The sequence below is a fragment of the Trichechus manatus genome, unplaced genomic scaffold (assembly GCF_000243295.1).
Source record: "Trichechus manatus latirostris isolate Lorelei unplaced genomic scaffold, TriManLat1.0 scaffold00105, whole genome shotgun sequence".
Taxonomy (NCBI): Eukaryota; Metazoa; Chordata; class Mammalia; order Sirenia; family Trichechidae; genus Trichechus; species Trichechus manatus.
This window is the reverse complement of record NW_004444041.1, coordinates 819343-831025: the sequence shown is the minus strand read 5'-3', so window position 1 is coordinate 831025 and position 11683 is coordinate 819343. Positions and strand designations below refer to the sequence as shown.

Genomic DNA, 11683 nt, shown 5'->3' with positions numbered 1-11683 from the left:
TAAAAACTCATGTAAAAGTTTACACACAAAAAGAAACAATCTTTGCTGGTTACGAGGGATGGGGGTGTGTGGGGGGAACTAAATAGACAATAGATAATTGGTAACTTTGATGAAGGGGAAGACAGTACACAATACTGGAGAAGCCAGCACAACCTGTACAAAGAATGGTCATGGAAGCTCCACAGACACATCCAAACTCCCTGAGGGACTGAATTGCTGGGCAGAGGGCTGTGGGGACCATGGTCTCATGAAACATCTGGCTCAATTGGCGTAACACAGTTTATAAAGAAAATGTTCTATATTCTACGTTGGTGAGCAGCGTCTGGGGTCTTAAAAGCCTGTGAGCAGCCATCTAAGATACTCCACTGGTATCATCCTTTCCGGAGCAAGGGAGAATGAAGAGAACAGGATACAAGGAAAAGATTTGTCCAAAGGACTAATGGACTGCAGCTACCACAGCCTCCACCAGACTGAGTCCAGTATAGCTAGATGGTGCCTAGCTACCACCATTGACTGCTCTGACCGGGATCACAACAGAGGGTTCTGGACAGAGCTGGAAAAGGATGTAGAACAAAATTCTAACTCACAAAAAAAAGAGACCAGATTTACAGCCTGACAGACTGGAGAAACCCTGAGAGTATCGCCCCGGACACCCTTTTAGCTCAGTGGTGAAGTCACTCCCGAAGTTCACCGTTCAGCTGGGGACTGGACAGCCTCATAAAACAAAAAGGGACTAATGAGGCACAGCAGTCCAGGGACCAGGACTGGAAGGCAGGAGGGGACAGGAAAGCTGGTGATAGGGAACTCAAGGTTGAGAAGGGATAGTGTTGACATGTCGTGGGGCTGCTAACCACTGTCATAGGGCAATATGTGTACTAACTGTTTAATGAGAAACTATCTGTTCTGCAAACTTTCATCTAAAAAAAAGAATTATCTATGTGAGATCAAACTGACAACAGCAACTCAAAAGGCTTGATGGGAAGTCTAGGGGCAGTGAGTTGAAGATAATGGTGATGGAATAATCTGGAAAAGGTTAGTGAGAATAGCAGCACAACTGGAAGAATGTAATCAACGTCACTGAATTGTACCTGTAGAAACTTTTGAAATGGTGTAACTTTGGCTATGTATATTTTCACCAAAAAAAGGATCCTCCAAGGTCGAGAAGGGAGACTGTTGACATGTCGTGGGGTTGTTAACCAATGTCATAAAACAAGATGTGTACTGACTGTTTAATGAGAAACTATTTGTTCTGTAAACCTTCACCTTCATCTAAGGTACAATAAAAAAAATATGAAGTAAATATGGCAAGATGTTAATTATTGAATTTGGCAATGGGTATATGGGTGTTCATTATACTATTGTTTCTGCTTTTCTGTTCTTTAATAATACAAAGGAAAAACAAAAACAAGACTTAAAAAAAAACTAAAACTAAAACTAAAACTCAGGGCACTGGTTTAACAATGGGACAGTAGCCAGCCAGAAAACACGTACAGCAGGCTGGAGGCCTGTGCTGTGTTATGGCTAAACTTTTGTTAAAGTTATTGCCTGACATCACTTGGAAGGCAGACCAATTCCTACTGAGCATGACTTTAGGAGAAAAAATTGAAAAGAACTTGTATATTAGTATGCATCGGCTGCTCCTCAAAGTCTTTCCCAAGGTATTGTAAGAAAGAGACTAGCCCAGGGCAGAATCGACTGACTCGAGAACAGAAATGCAAAGGAAGACAGGGAAATTTGGGGCCTCGGAGGGTTGGCTTTCCAACGGCCTTTGTACCTCGAACATCAAGAAATTAGAGATAAGAATAAGAGTGCTGCCTTCCATCTCAAGTCTGTTTTTTCAGAGGCCTCAATACAGCGGCCACTAAAACGAGACAGAGAAGCACCAAGGGCAACGAAACAAAGAAATAAAGCAGGCTGAAGATCCATGTATTGAAAAGAACGTTAGTTGTGAATACTGACATGTGAACTGCTAGGAAGTTCGTAGATTAGAAGTCCGCTAAGTTTCTGAGGGAACTGTATTACCAAAGGCGCCACAGCCAAGCCATAAAACTTGTGATGGCTGCACCCTCAGACCCTCAAATTTGCACCAGCAGGCAGTGGGCTGCTAAAGCTATACAGCCACCAAGGAGGCTGCTTGAAGTAGGTATCCCAATACCTACTTCAGATTTGTTCAGGGAGGAAATTTAACAGGAAGAGTCCCCTCCCCCGAGGGCAAGGCCGGGGGTTCCTCCTAAAGAGCAGAACCAGGATCTAACTAACCAGGGAATTACCTCCTCTGCCAGGGCAAGGGCCTTCCCATTGCCTGCCCCAGGATTCCAACATTGCTACAGACCAGTGGATGCTGTGTGCATTTCTTTCTCCTCTTTTTCGAATGGGTGCTTTAATTGTGGCTTTTCTACCGTGCTCCACCATTGAAGGTTCCTGGGTGGTGCAAGGGGTTTGCCCAGGACTATTAACCAAAAAGTTGGTAGTTCAAACCTACCCAGCGACACCACGGCAGAAAGGCCTGGCAATCTGCTCCCATAAAGATCACAGCCAAGAAAACCCTATGGAGCTCAGTTCTACCATGTAACATATGAGGTCACCATGAGTCAGAACAGACTCAATGGCAAGGGGTTTGGTGTTTGGTTCCATTATTGCATCTTGAGTATGCATATGCGTGCAGAAGAGGAGAGTGTTTGTCTTTTAGTTCACAGGTTGCCAGACCATTAGGAACCACATTCAAATCTGATGGAAAGGACTGTGCATTACCCCAAGACTTTGAGGTGGTACATTTACTGGATGGGGCTTTGGTTTGTCTCCATGGAGATGAAGTGAGTGTGTTCTATGTGTAGGAAATAGGGCTTTCACAGATACCTGGTGGCTAGAGGGGCTGACTGTGGCAAAGACTGCTAGCTGTCTCTGAAAATCCAGTCTCCCTTTCTTCCATTACCTTAGAATAGTAGCTAGGCATATGGCTGCCTGGCTACATTACACTCCCTAGCCTCCTCTGCACTGTGCAGAAGCCATGTGACAAAATTCTTGCCTGTGGAATGTGAGCAGAACGGATGTGTGCCACTTTCTGGCAAAGCACATACACCCCTCAAACATCCATTTCCTATGGGCTGGGATGGTGATGAGCAGAAGTTAGGCTGAAGATGGCCTGGCTGTCTTCAACCTCCCCTCCCCCCTTGATATGGAAGACCCACCCTGAACTGTTACATGAGAAAAAAAGTAAACATCATTTTAAAGCCATATTATTGTTGGGTTTCTCATTACAGTAGCTGAAGCTTTTACTCTAACTAATACAGTCAGATATTCTGTTAACTACAACCCCAACATCTTCTCTGATACTCCACACTATTCCCCACTAAGAATGAGGCAGCCTCTGTCCATGAGCTACTTGTGAGGGACATTGATTATCAGGTGATATTAATTTAACAGAATCCTGCCCTGGTGAATCAGATGGTATTCACGAGTTCCAAGGGACTAGGAAGATCAGTATCTTAGGCATTAGTGAGCTGACATTGGCCATTTTGAACCAGACAATTATATGGTCTACTACGCCAGGAACAACAAATTGAAGAGGAACGGTGTTGAAGTCATTAAGAACATTTCAAGATCTATCCTGAAATACAATCCTTTCAATAATAAGATAATATCCATACTCCTACAAGGAAGAACAGTGAATATGACTATTATTCAAATTTATGCACCAACCACTAATGCCAAAGATGAAGAAATTGAAGATTTTTACCACCGTCTGCTGTCTGAAAAGGATTAAACACGCAATCAAGATGCATTGATAATTACTGGAGACAGGAATGTGAAAGTTGGAAACAAAGCAGGATCCGTACTTGGTAAATAAGGCCTTGGTGATAGCAATGATGTGGGGGATTGTACTTGTTAAGAACAACGACCTACTCACTGGAAATACCCTTTTCCACCATAAGCGGTGACTAAACATGTAGACCTTGCCAGAAGGAATACACAGGAATCAAATCGGCTACATTTGTGGAAAGATGACGGAGAAGCTTGATATCATCAATCAGAACAAGGCCAGGGGCCGACTATGGAACTGACCATCAGTTGCTCATATGCAAGTTCAAGTTGAAGCCAAAGAAAATTAAAACAAATCCACAAGAGCCAAAGTATGACCTTGAGTATATTCCACTTGAATCTAGAGACTATCTCAAGAATAGATTTGATTCACTGAACACTAATGACCAATGACCAGATAAGCTGTGGAAGGACATCATACATGAAGAAAGCAAGAGGTCATTAAAAAGACAGGAAAGAAAGAAAAGACAACCATGGATGTCAGAAGACACTCTGAAACTTGCTGTTGAATATAGAGTAGCTAAAGCAAATGGAAGAAATGATGAAGTAAAAGAGCTGAACAGAATGATTTCAAATTGTGGCTTGAGAAGAATGAATTATAATGAAATGTGCAGAGACCTGGAGATAGAAAACCAAAAGGGAAGAACTCGCTTGGCATTTCTCAAGCTGAAAGAAATGAAGAAAAATTCTAGCCTCTAGATGCCATTTTGAAGGATTCTACAGGCAAAATACCGAATGACGCAGGAAGCATCAAAAGAAGATGGACGGAACACACAGGGTCACTGTACCAAAAAAGAACCGGTAGACGTTCAACCATTTCAGTAGGCAGCATATGATCAAGAACTGATGGTACTGAAGGAAGAAGTCCAAGCTGCACTGAAGGCACTGGCAAAAAAACAAGGCTCCAGGAATTGACGGAATACCAATTGAGATGTTTCAACAAATGGATGCAACGCTGGAAGTGCTCACTTGTCTATGCCAAGAAATTTGGAAGACAGCTAGCTAGGCAACCAACTGGAAGAGATCCATACATACTTGTGCCCTCTCCAAAGAAAGGTGATCCAACAGAATGCGGAAATTATCATACAATATCATTAATATCACACACAAATAAAAGTATGCTGAAGATAATTTGAAAACGGTTGCAGCAATGCATTGACAAGGAACTGCCAGAAATACAAGCTGGATCCAGAAGAGGAGGCAGAATGAGGGATACCACTGCTAATGTCAGATGGATCTTGGCTGAAAGCAGAGAATACCAGAAAGATGTTTACCTGTGTTTTATTGACTGCAAAGGCATTCAACTGTGTGGATCATAACAAATTATGGATAACATTGCAAAAATGGGAATTCCAGAACACTTAATTGTGCTTATGAGGAACCTGTACACAGACCAAGAGGCAGTCATTCGAATAGAACAAGGGGATACTGCATGGTTTAAAATCAGTAAAGGTGTGTGTCAGTGTTGTATCCTTTCACCATATTTATTCAATCTGTAAACTGAGCAAATAATCCAAGAAGCTGGACTATATGAAGAAGAATGCAGCATCAGGACTGGAGGAAGACTCATTAACAACCTGGGATATACAGATGACACAACCTTGTTTGCTGAAAGTGAAGAGGACTTGAGGCACTTAACTGATGAAGATAAAAGACTACAGTCTTCGGTATTGATTACACCTCAACACAAAGAAAACAAAAATCCTCACAAATGGACCAATAATCAACATCATGATAAACGGAGACAACACTGAAGTTGCCAAAGATTTCATTTTACTTGGATCTACAAATCAACCCCCATGGAAGTAGCAATCAAGAAACCAAATGATGTATTTACATTGAGCAAATCTGCTGCCAAAGACCACTTTAAAGTGTTAAAAAGCAAAGATGTCACTAAGGACTAAGGGGCGCCTGACCCACGCCATGGTATTTTCAATTGCCTCATACACATGTGAAAGCTGGCCAATGAGTAAGACTGAAGAAGGATTGATGTCTTTGAATTACGGTGTTGGTGAAGAATATTGAATATACCATGGACTGCCAGAAGGAACAAATCTGTCTTTGAATAAGTATAGCCAGAATGCTCCTTGGAAGCAAGGATGGTGAGACTTCCTTTCTCTTTGGATGTGTTGTCAGGAGGGACCAGTCCCTGGAGAAGGACATCATGCTTGGTAAAGCAGAGGATCACTGAAAAAGAGGAAGACCCTTGACAAGATGGACTGACACAGTCACTGCAACGACGCACTCAAACAAAGCAACGACTATGAGGATGGCGTAGAACCAGGCAGTGTTTTGTTCTACTGTGCACAGGGTTGCTATGAATAGAAACCAACTTGATTACACCTAAGAACAACATAGGTAGGTAGTTTCTCCAAGTACATGGCAAAATCAATGCCGCTGCTTCTTTGCTCTGCAATATTCAATCTTTTATATATATATATATATGTATATATACATACATACATACATACATACATTTATATAAGTGCTCAACTACTAGCTGAAAGGTGAGCAGTATGATCCCACCCAGAGGTGGCTTCCAAAAAGTCACAGCATTGATAATCCTATGGAGCAGTTTTACTCTGCACACATGGGGTCACCATAAGCAGAATCAACTCGACAGCAACTAACAATAACAACAAATGTGTGTTACTATACACACACACACACACGTATGTATATGTATAATTTTTACAAGTATTTTCTAAGTAGCTTTTCCCTAAAGAGTTAGCTGCATATAAAACAGGTCTTATTTCAAACGAATATTCACAGTATCCTAGGAGGTATAAAAAGCCTGGGTAACATTACTAATTTTATTTTATAGATGACAATTAGGTGCTTACTCCTGACATGCTTGATTCAGTAGTTCTAAAGAATCGTTTCTCGACCTTTGCCATATTCAATTAGTCCATGTGCCTTCATATCCCTAAGGCAACAAACAAACAAAAACCCCGTAAAGCAGTCTAATCATGAGCTAACTGAAAATAAAATCCTGTGCCCCGGCTTTGAAATAGCATCACAACAACCCTTTCTAGCCCACAGTCACAGCTCCAAGTACTAAAACAAACAATGATTCCTCACAATGCTGGCTCTCTTTTGCCAGGCTCTGACACCCAAGACTTCAGACCTCATTCAGTGAAGAAAAACAACCAAACATGAAACAAACCAGAGCAAAACAAGAAATGCACCACCCAAATCCCCGGATGATAGATGCATCCAGTAAACTCAAGAGATGGGGATTTGAGAGGTAAAATGTAGAATCGTGTGTGGCTAGTGGTGGCACACTAAAGCTGCGAAATGCTAGGCTAGTGCACAGGACCATCAAACAAGCTGGCAGCTGCTCAGTCGATGAGTTATACCAGGGTGCTGGTAAAATGATAATTCTTTGACTCTCCATTATAATGGGAAGGCAGACTAGGGCAGGAGCTATGAGCACATGTCCTGCATCCAGACTCTCTGGTTTCAAATCCAGGCCAGCTGGGTGACTTTGTATAAATTGCTCAAACCTCTCTAAGCTTTGATTTTCTCATCTATAAAACAGGGATCATAATAGTGGCCATCTCCTATAGCTGCCATGAGGATTAAAGGACTTAACAGATATAAGGCACTCTGGTAAACACATGGCAAGCACTCAGTAGCTGCAGGTTATTATTTTTATAAATGGTTGTCTTAATAGTAATGAGGGCCGCCCAATTTATGGTCCAGGAAAAGAAAGTAGAACTGCAGCTTTATTCCAGCTTAACGGCGACTGCTTAGGAATTCAGTGAGGAACCTAAAAGAGAATGTAGGATGTGCTTTCAATGTTTCTCTCAGTATGACCTTGTACAAAAATCCTTCAAACAGTCCTTTAGAAATGACTTTATCCTGATGACTTCTTTGTAAGGACAAAAAAACCCCACATAACATATACCAGACCAGAGGTTGCTTTGTGGAGTTAGGCAAACTCTGTGTATTACAATTCAGATGGACGCTGAATAGGGTTGTACATCATCCTGCACCCTTCCAATGGCCAGAACTAATCAACAACTCAGAACCCAAACTCTCCCTCAAAACTCAGAAGCACAGCATTACCAGAATGAAAACAGTGAAACCAAGGACTCGTAAAATGTAGTTAACTGCCTGAAGCCTGTTCTTCCAAAGCCAGTTGGCACTCCACACACCTTGTGAAAGGTGACCTGGTCTAGTTTCTCATTTCACACAGTACCCTGTACAAAAAACAACCCAGCACAGTCTTCATAAATTATTAGCCTTCTCTGTCTTCCCCAAACCCCCTTTTTCCACAATGATCTCACTTCCTATTAATTTGAAGCACTTAGAAGGCTACAGGATATAAATAAGGGTGTAGCTGCAGATTTAGGAGCAAAATTAGGAAAACTGCCAATAAAAGTAGCTCCAGTAAAAATCCATAGTTAATCAATTAAATCAGCATGGGCAGCTGTAACACATCCCAACAATATCTACAAATGTGCTAAGAGGACTGGCATGTTGTCTCATTCATAAGCACAGATTCAAAAAGACTAAGCAAAACAGTAGCGGAAGAAATTCACTGAATTCAATAGTCACGGGTGATGTTTAACACTTAAGAGGATTGGCATGTTTCCCAACTCTCCTTGAGCAGACTAGGAAACACTATTAGAAAGCAGTGACTGGCATGAAACTGGAAAGCAACTACTCAACTATGTTGGCCCCGGGCAGCTGAGCCCTGCAGTGGCTCTCCAGATGCTCGAGTGGACTTTCATCAGACCAAGGATGCATCTGTCTTTGTCCTTGGCTACCTCTACCAGGCAGTGCTCTCCCAACTGTCCCTTTCACAGCTCGTAAGCCACCTCCTTTGTTTGGCCCAGGTCTATTGCCCTGCGCAGGTGGATTATACACTGATGCCCTCTTCCTCTCCCAGCAGAGGAATTCCCGGGTTGGGAGGGAGGGGCAGGGTAGGGATGGGGTGGACTCACCTCTCCTATGACACACAAGAAGTCTCGCCTCTCCCAAAGTCCTCCATTTTATTCCCTGTACCGCACCAGACCACAGCCTCCCTGCACTGTGCTCTGGCTGCCCAGTTTCTAGACAACAGGCACTGCTGTACCTTTCAGGATTTGCACTTCCCTGTTCTACTTCACCTTTCAAACTCCAGTACCTGCATAGTTCATTTTTACAGTGCACGGTCCCCTTACAAAGAACCAACAGAGATAATATATTTCTTTTAGAAATTGTTCATCAGTAAATATATAACCTATTCTCTTTCTGTAGATAACCAATTTATAGTACATTATTTGAATTTTCAAATCAGTTGTTTTTGTTAGCTGCCATTGAGTCAGCCCTCAGCTCATGGCAAACCCATGTACAATGGGATTGGACCATTGTGATCCATGAGGTTTTCTATGGCTGATTTTCAGAAGTAGATCGCCAGGCCTTTCTTCCTAGTCTGTCTTAGTCTGGAAGCCCCACTGAAACCTGCTCAGCATCACACAGTAACATGTAAGCCTCCACTGACAGACGGGTGGTGGCTCTGCATGAGGTGCACTGGCTGGGAAACAAAATCAGGTCTCCTGCACAGAAGGCAAGAATTCTACCACTGAACCACCAATGTCCCTCCAAATCAGTTATGTTGTTGTTGTGTGCCATTGAGTCCATTCCAACTCATAGCAAACCTATAGGACAGAGGAGAACTGCCCCATAGGGTTTCCTATACTGTAATCTTTACAGGAGCACATCGCCAGGTCTTTTCTCTCATGGAGCTGCTGGTGGGTTCAAACCACCAACCATTTGGTTAGAAGCCGAGCACTTAACCATTGTGCCACCAGGGCTCCTTAAATCAGAGATATACTCCCCCTTACATCCTGAATTGTTTCTTCCTTGGTGTGAGTTAAGGGCAGATTCCTTGACTGAGAAAGTTGAACCATTAGAATTTGTGTGTGTCTGAAGACTGCTGTACAGGGAAAAGGTTGCTTCAGTTCTGGTTGTTTTCAGGAAAAGAATAGCAATTGGCCAGACTGATCTTTCTTGATAGAAATATCCTCACTTCTATTGTTCTAAATCTATATTTACCAAGTCATCTTTTGGCCTATAACATGGTTTTCTGAACAGACTTACAAGGAAGAGCTTTCCTAAGGAAATGACTAAAGCTACCTTATCCCCCATTGTGAAATAATATTTATTTCAACTCTGGTTTAGAAATTGGTCTCATAAGTGAGTAGCATCTCGGGTCTTAAAAGCTTTCAAGTGGCCATCTAAAATACAACTATTGGTCTCTACTTGAACAAAAGAGTAAGAAGGTAACCAAAATCACACAGAAGAAACAAGTCTACAAGGTTGAGAGTCTACATGCGCCATGACCTCAACTACCGGGAGACCAGAAGAAACAGATGGTGCCTGGTTACCACCACTGACCGAAATGACCAAGGGCACAATAGATGATTCTGGTTAGAATGGGAGAAAAATGCAGAACAAAACTCAAATTCTTAAAATAGCCAGACTAATTGGACCACCTGAGAACAGAGGACTCCCTGAGACATCCTTTAAACCGTGGATCAAAACTATCCCAAGAACAACTTTTAATAGAAAAACAAAGTGACACACAAAATAAAGGATATTACCCTTTAGATCGGTGCTGTACTAAAAACCACCTGTATGAGTCCAAAAGGTCGACATTTATTCCAAACAAAAGATGAGAAAATAAGGGGACAGGGAAACTAGAGTAAGAAAATAGAATAACCAGAACACTATCAATGAGAATGTTGACACAATTTACAATAGCCCCCAAGAAGATCAAATACTTAGGAATAAATCTAACCAGAGACGTAAAAGACCTATACAAAGAAAACAACAAGACACTACTGCAAGAAACCAAAAGAGACCTACATAAGTGGAAAAACATACCTTGCTCACGGATAGGAAGACTCAACATTGTGAAAATGTCAGTCTACCCAAAGTGATCTACAGATACAATGCAATCCCAATCCAAATTTTAATGAGATGGAGAAACAAATTACCAACTTCATATGGAAAGGGAAGAGGCCCCAGATAAGTAAAGCATTACTGAAGAAGAAGAACAAAGTGGGAGGCCTCACACTACCTGACTTTAGAACCTATTATACTGCCACAGTAGTCAAAACAGTCTGGTACTGGTACAAAAACAGATACGTACACCAATGGAACAAAATTGAGAATAAAGACGTAAATTCATCCACCTACGAGCAGCTAATATTTGACAAAGGCCCAAAGTCTGTTAAATGGGAAAAAGACAGTTTCTTTAACAAATGGTGTTGGCATTACTGGATATCCATCTTGAAAAAGATGAAACAAGATTCATACTTCACACCATGCACAAAAACTAATTCAAAATGGATCAAAGACCTAAATATAAAATCTAAAACAATAAAGATCATGGAAGAAAAAAAAAGGGACAATGCTAGGAGCCCTAGTACATGGCATAAACAGAATTCAAACCATAAGTAACAATGCACAAACACCAGAAGATAAACTAGATAACTGGGAGGTCCTAAAAATCAAACACTTATGCTCATCAAAAGACTTCACCAAAAGAGACAACCTCCAGACTGGGAAAAAACTTTTGGCTACGACATATCCGATCACGGTCTAATCTCTAAAGTCTACAGTATACTGCAAAACTTCAACAACAAAAAGACAAATAACCCAATTAAAAAATAGGCAAAGGATATGAACAGACACTTCACCAAAGAAGACATTCAGGTGGCTAACAGCTAACATGAAGAAATGCTCACGATCATTAGCCATCAGAGAAATGCAGATCAAAACTACAATGAGATACCATCTCACCCCAACAAGGCTAGCATTAATCCAAAAAAACACAAAATAATAAATGTTGGAGAGGCTGTGGAGAGAC

At 41.7% G+C, this 11683-nt stretch overlaps 1 protein-coding gene across 1 annotated transcript in view; it reads right to left on the bottom strand.

The window, feature by feature from the left end:
* TMEM150C (transmembrane protein 150C) overlaps window positions 1–11683 on the bottom strand; it is a 114257-nt gene that overhangs the window by 52440 nt on the left and 50134 nt on the right. The window lies entirely within an intron of this gene.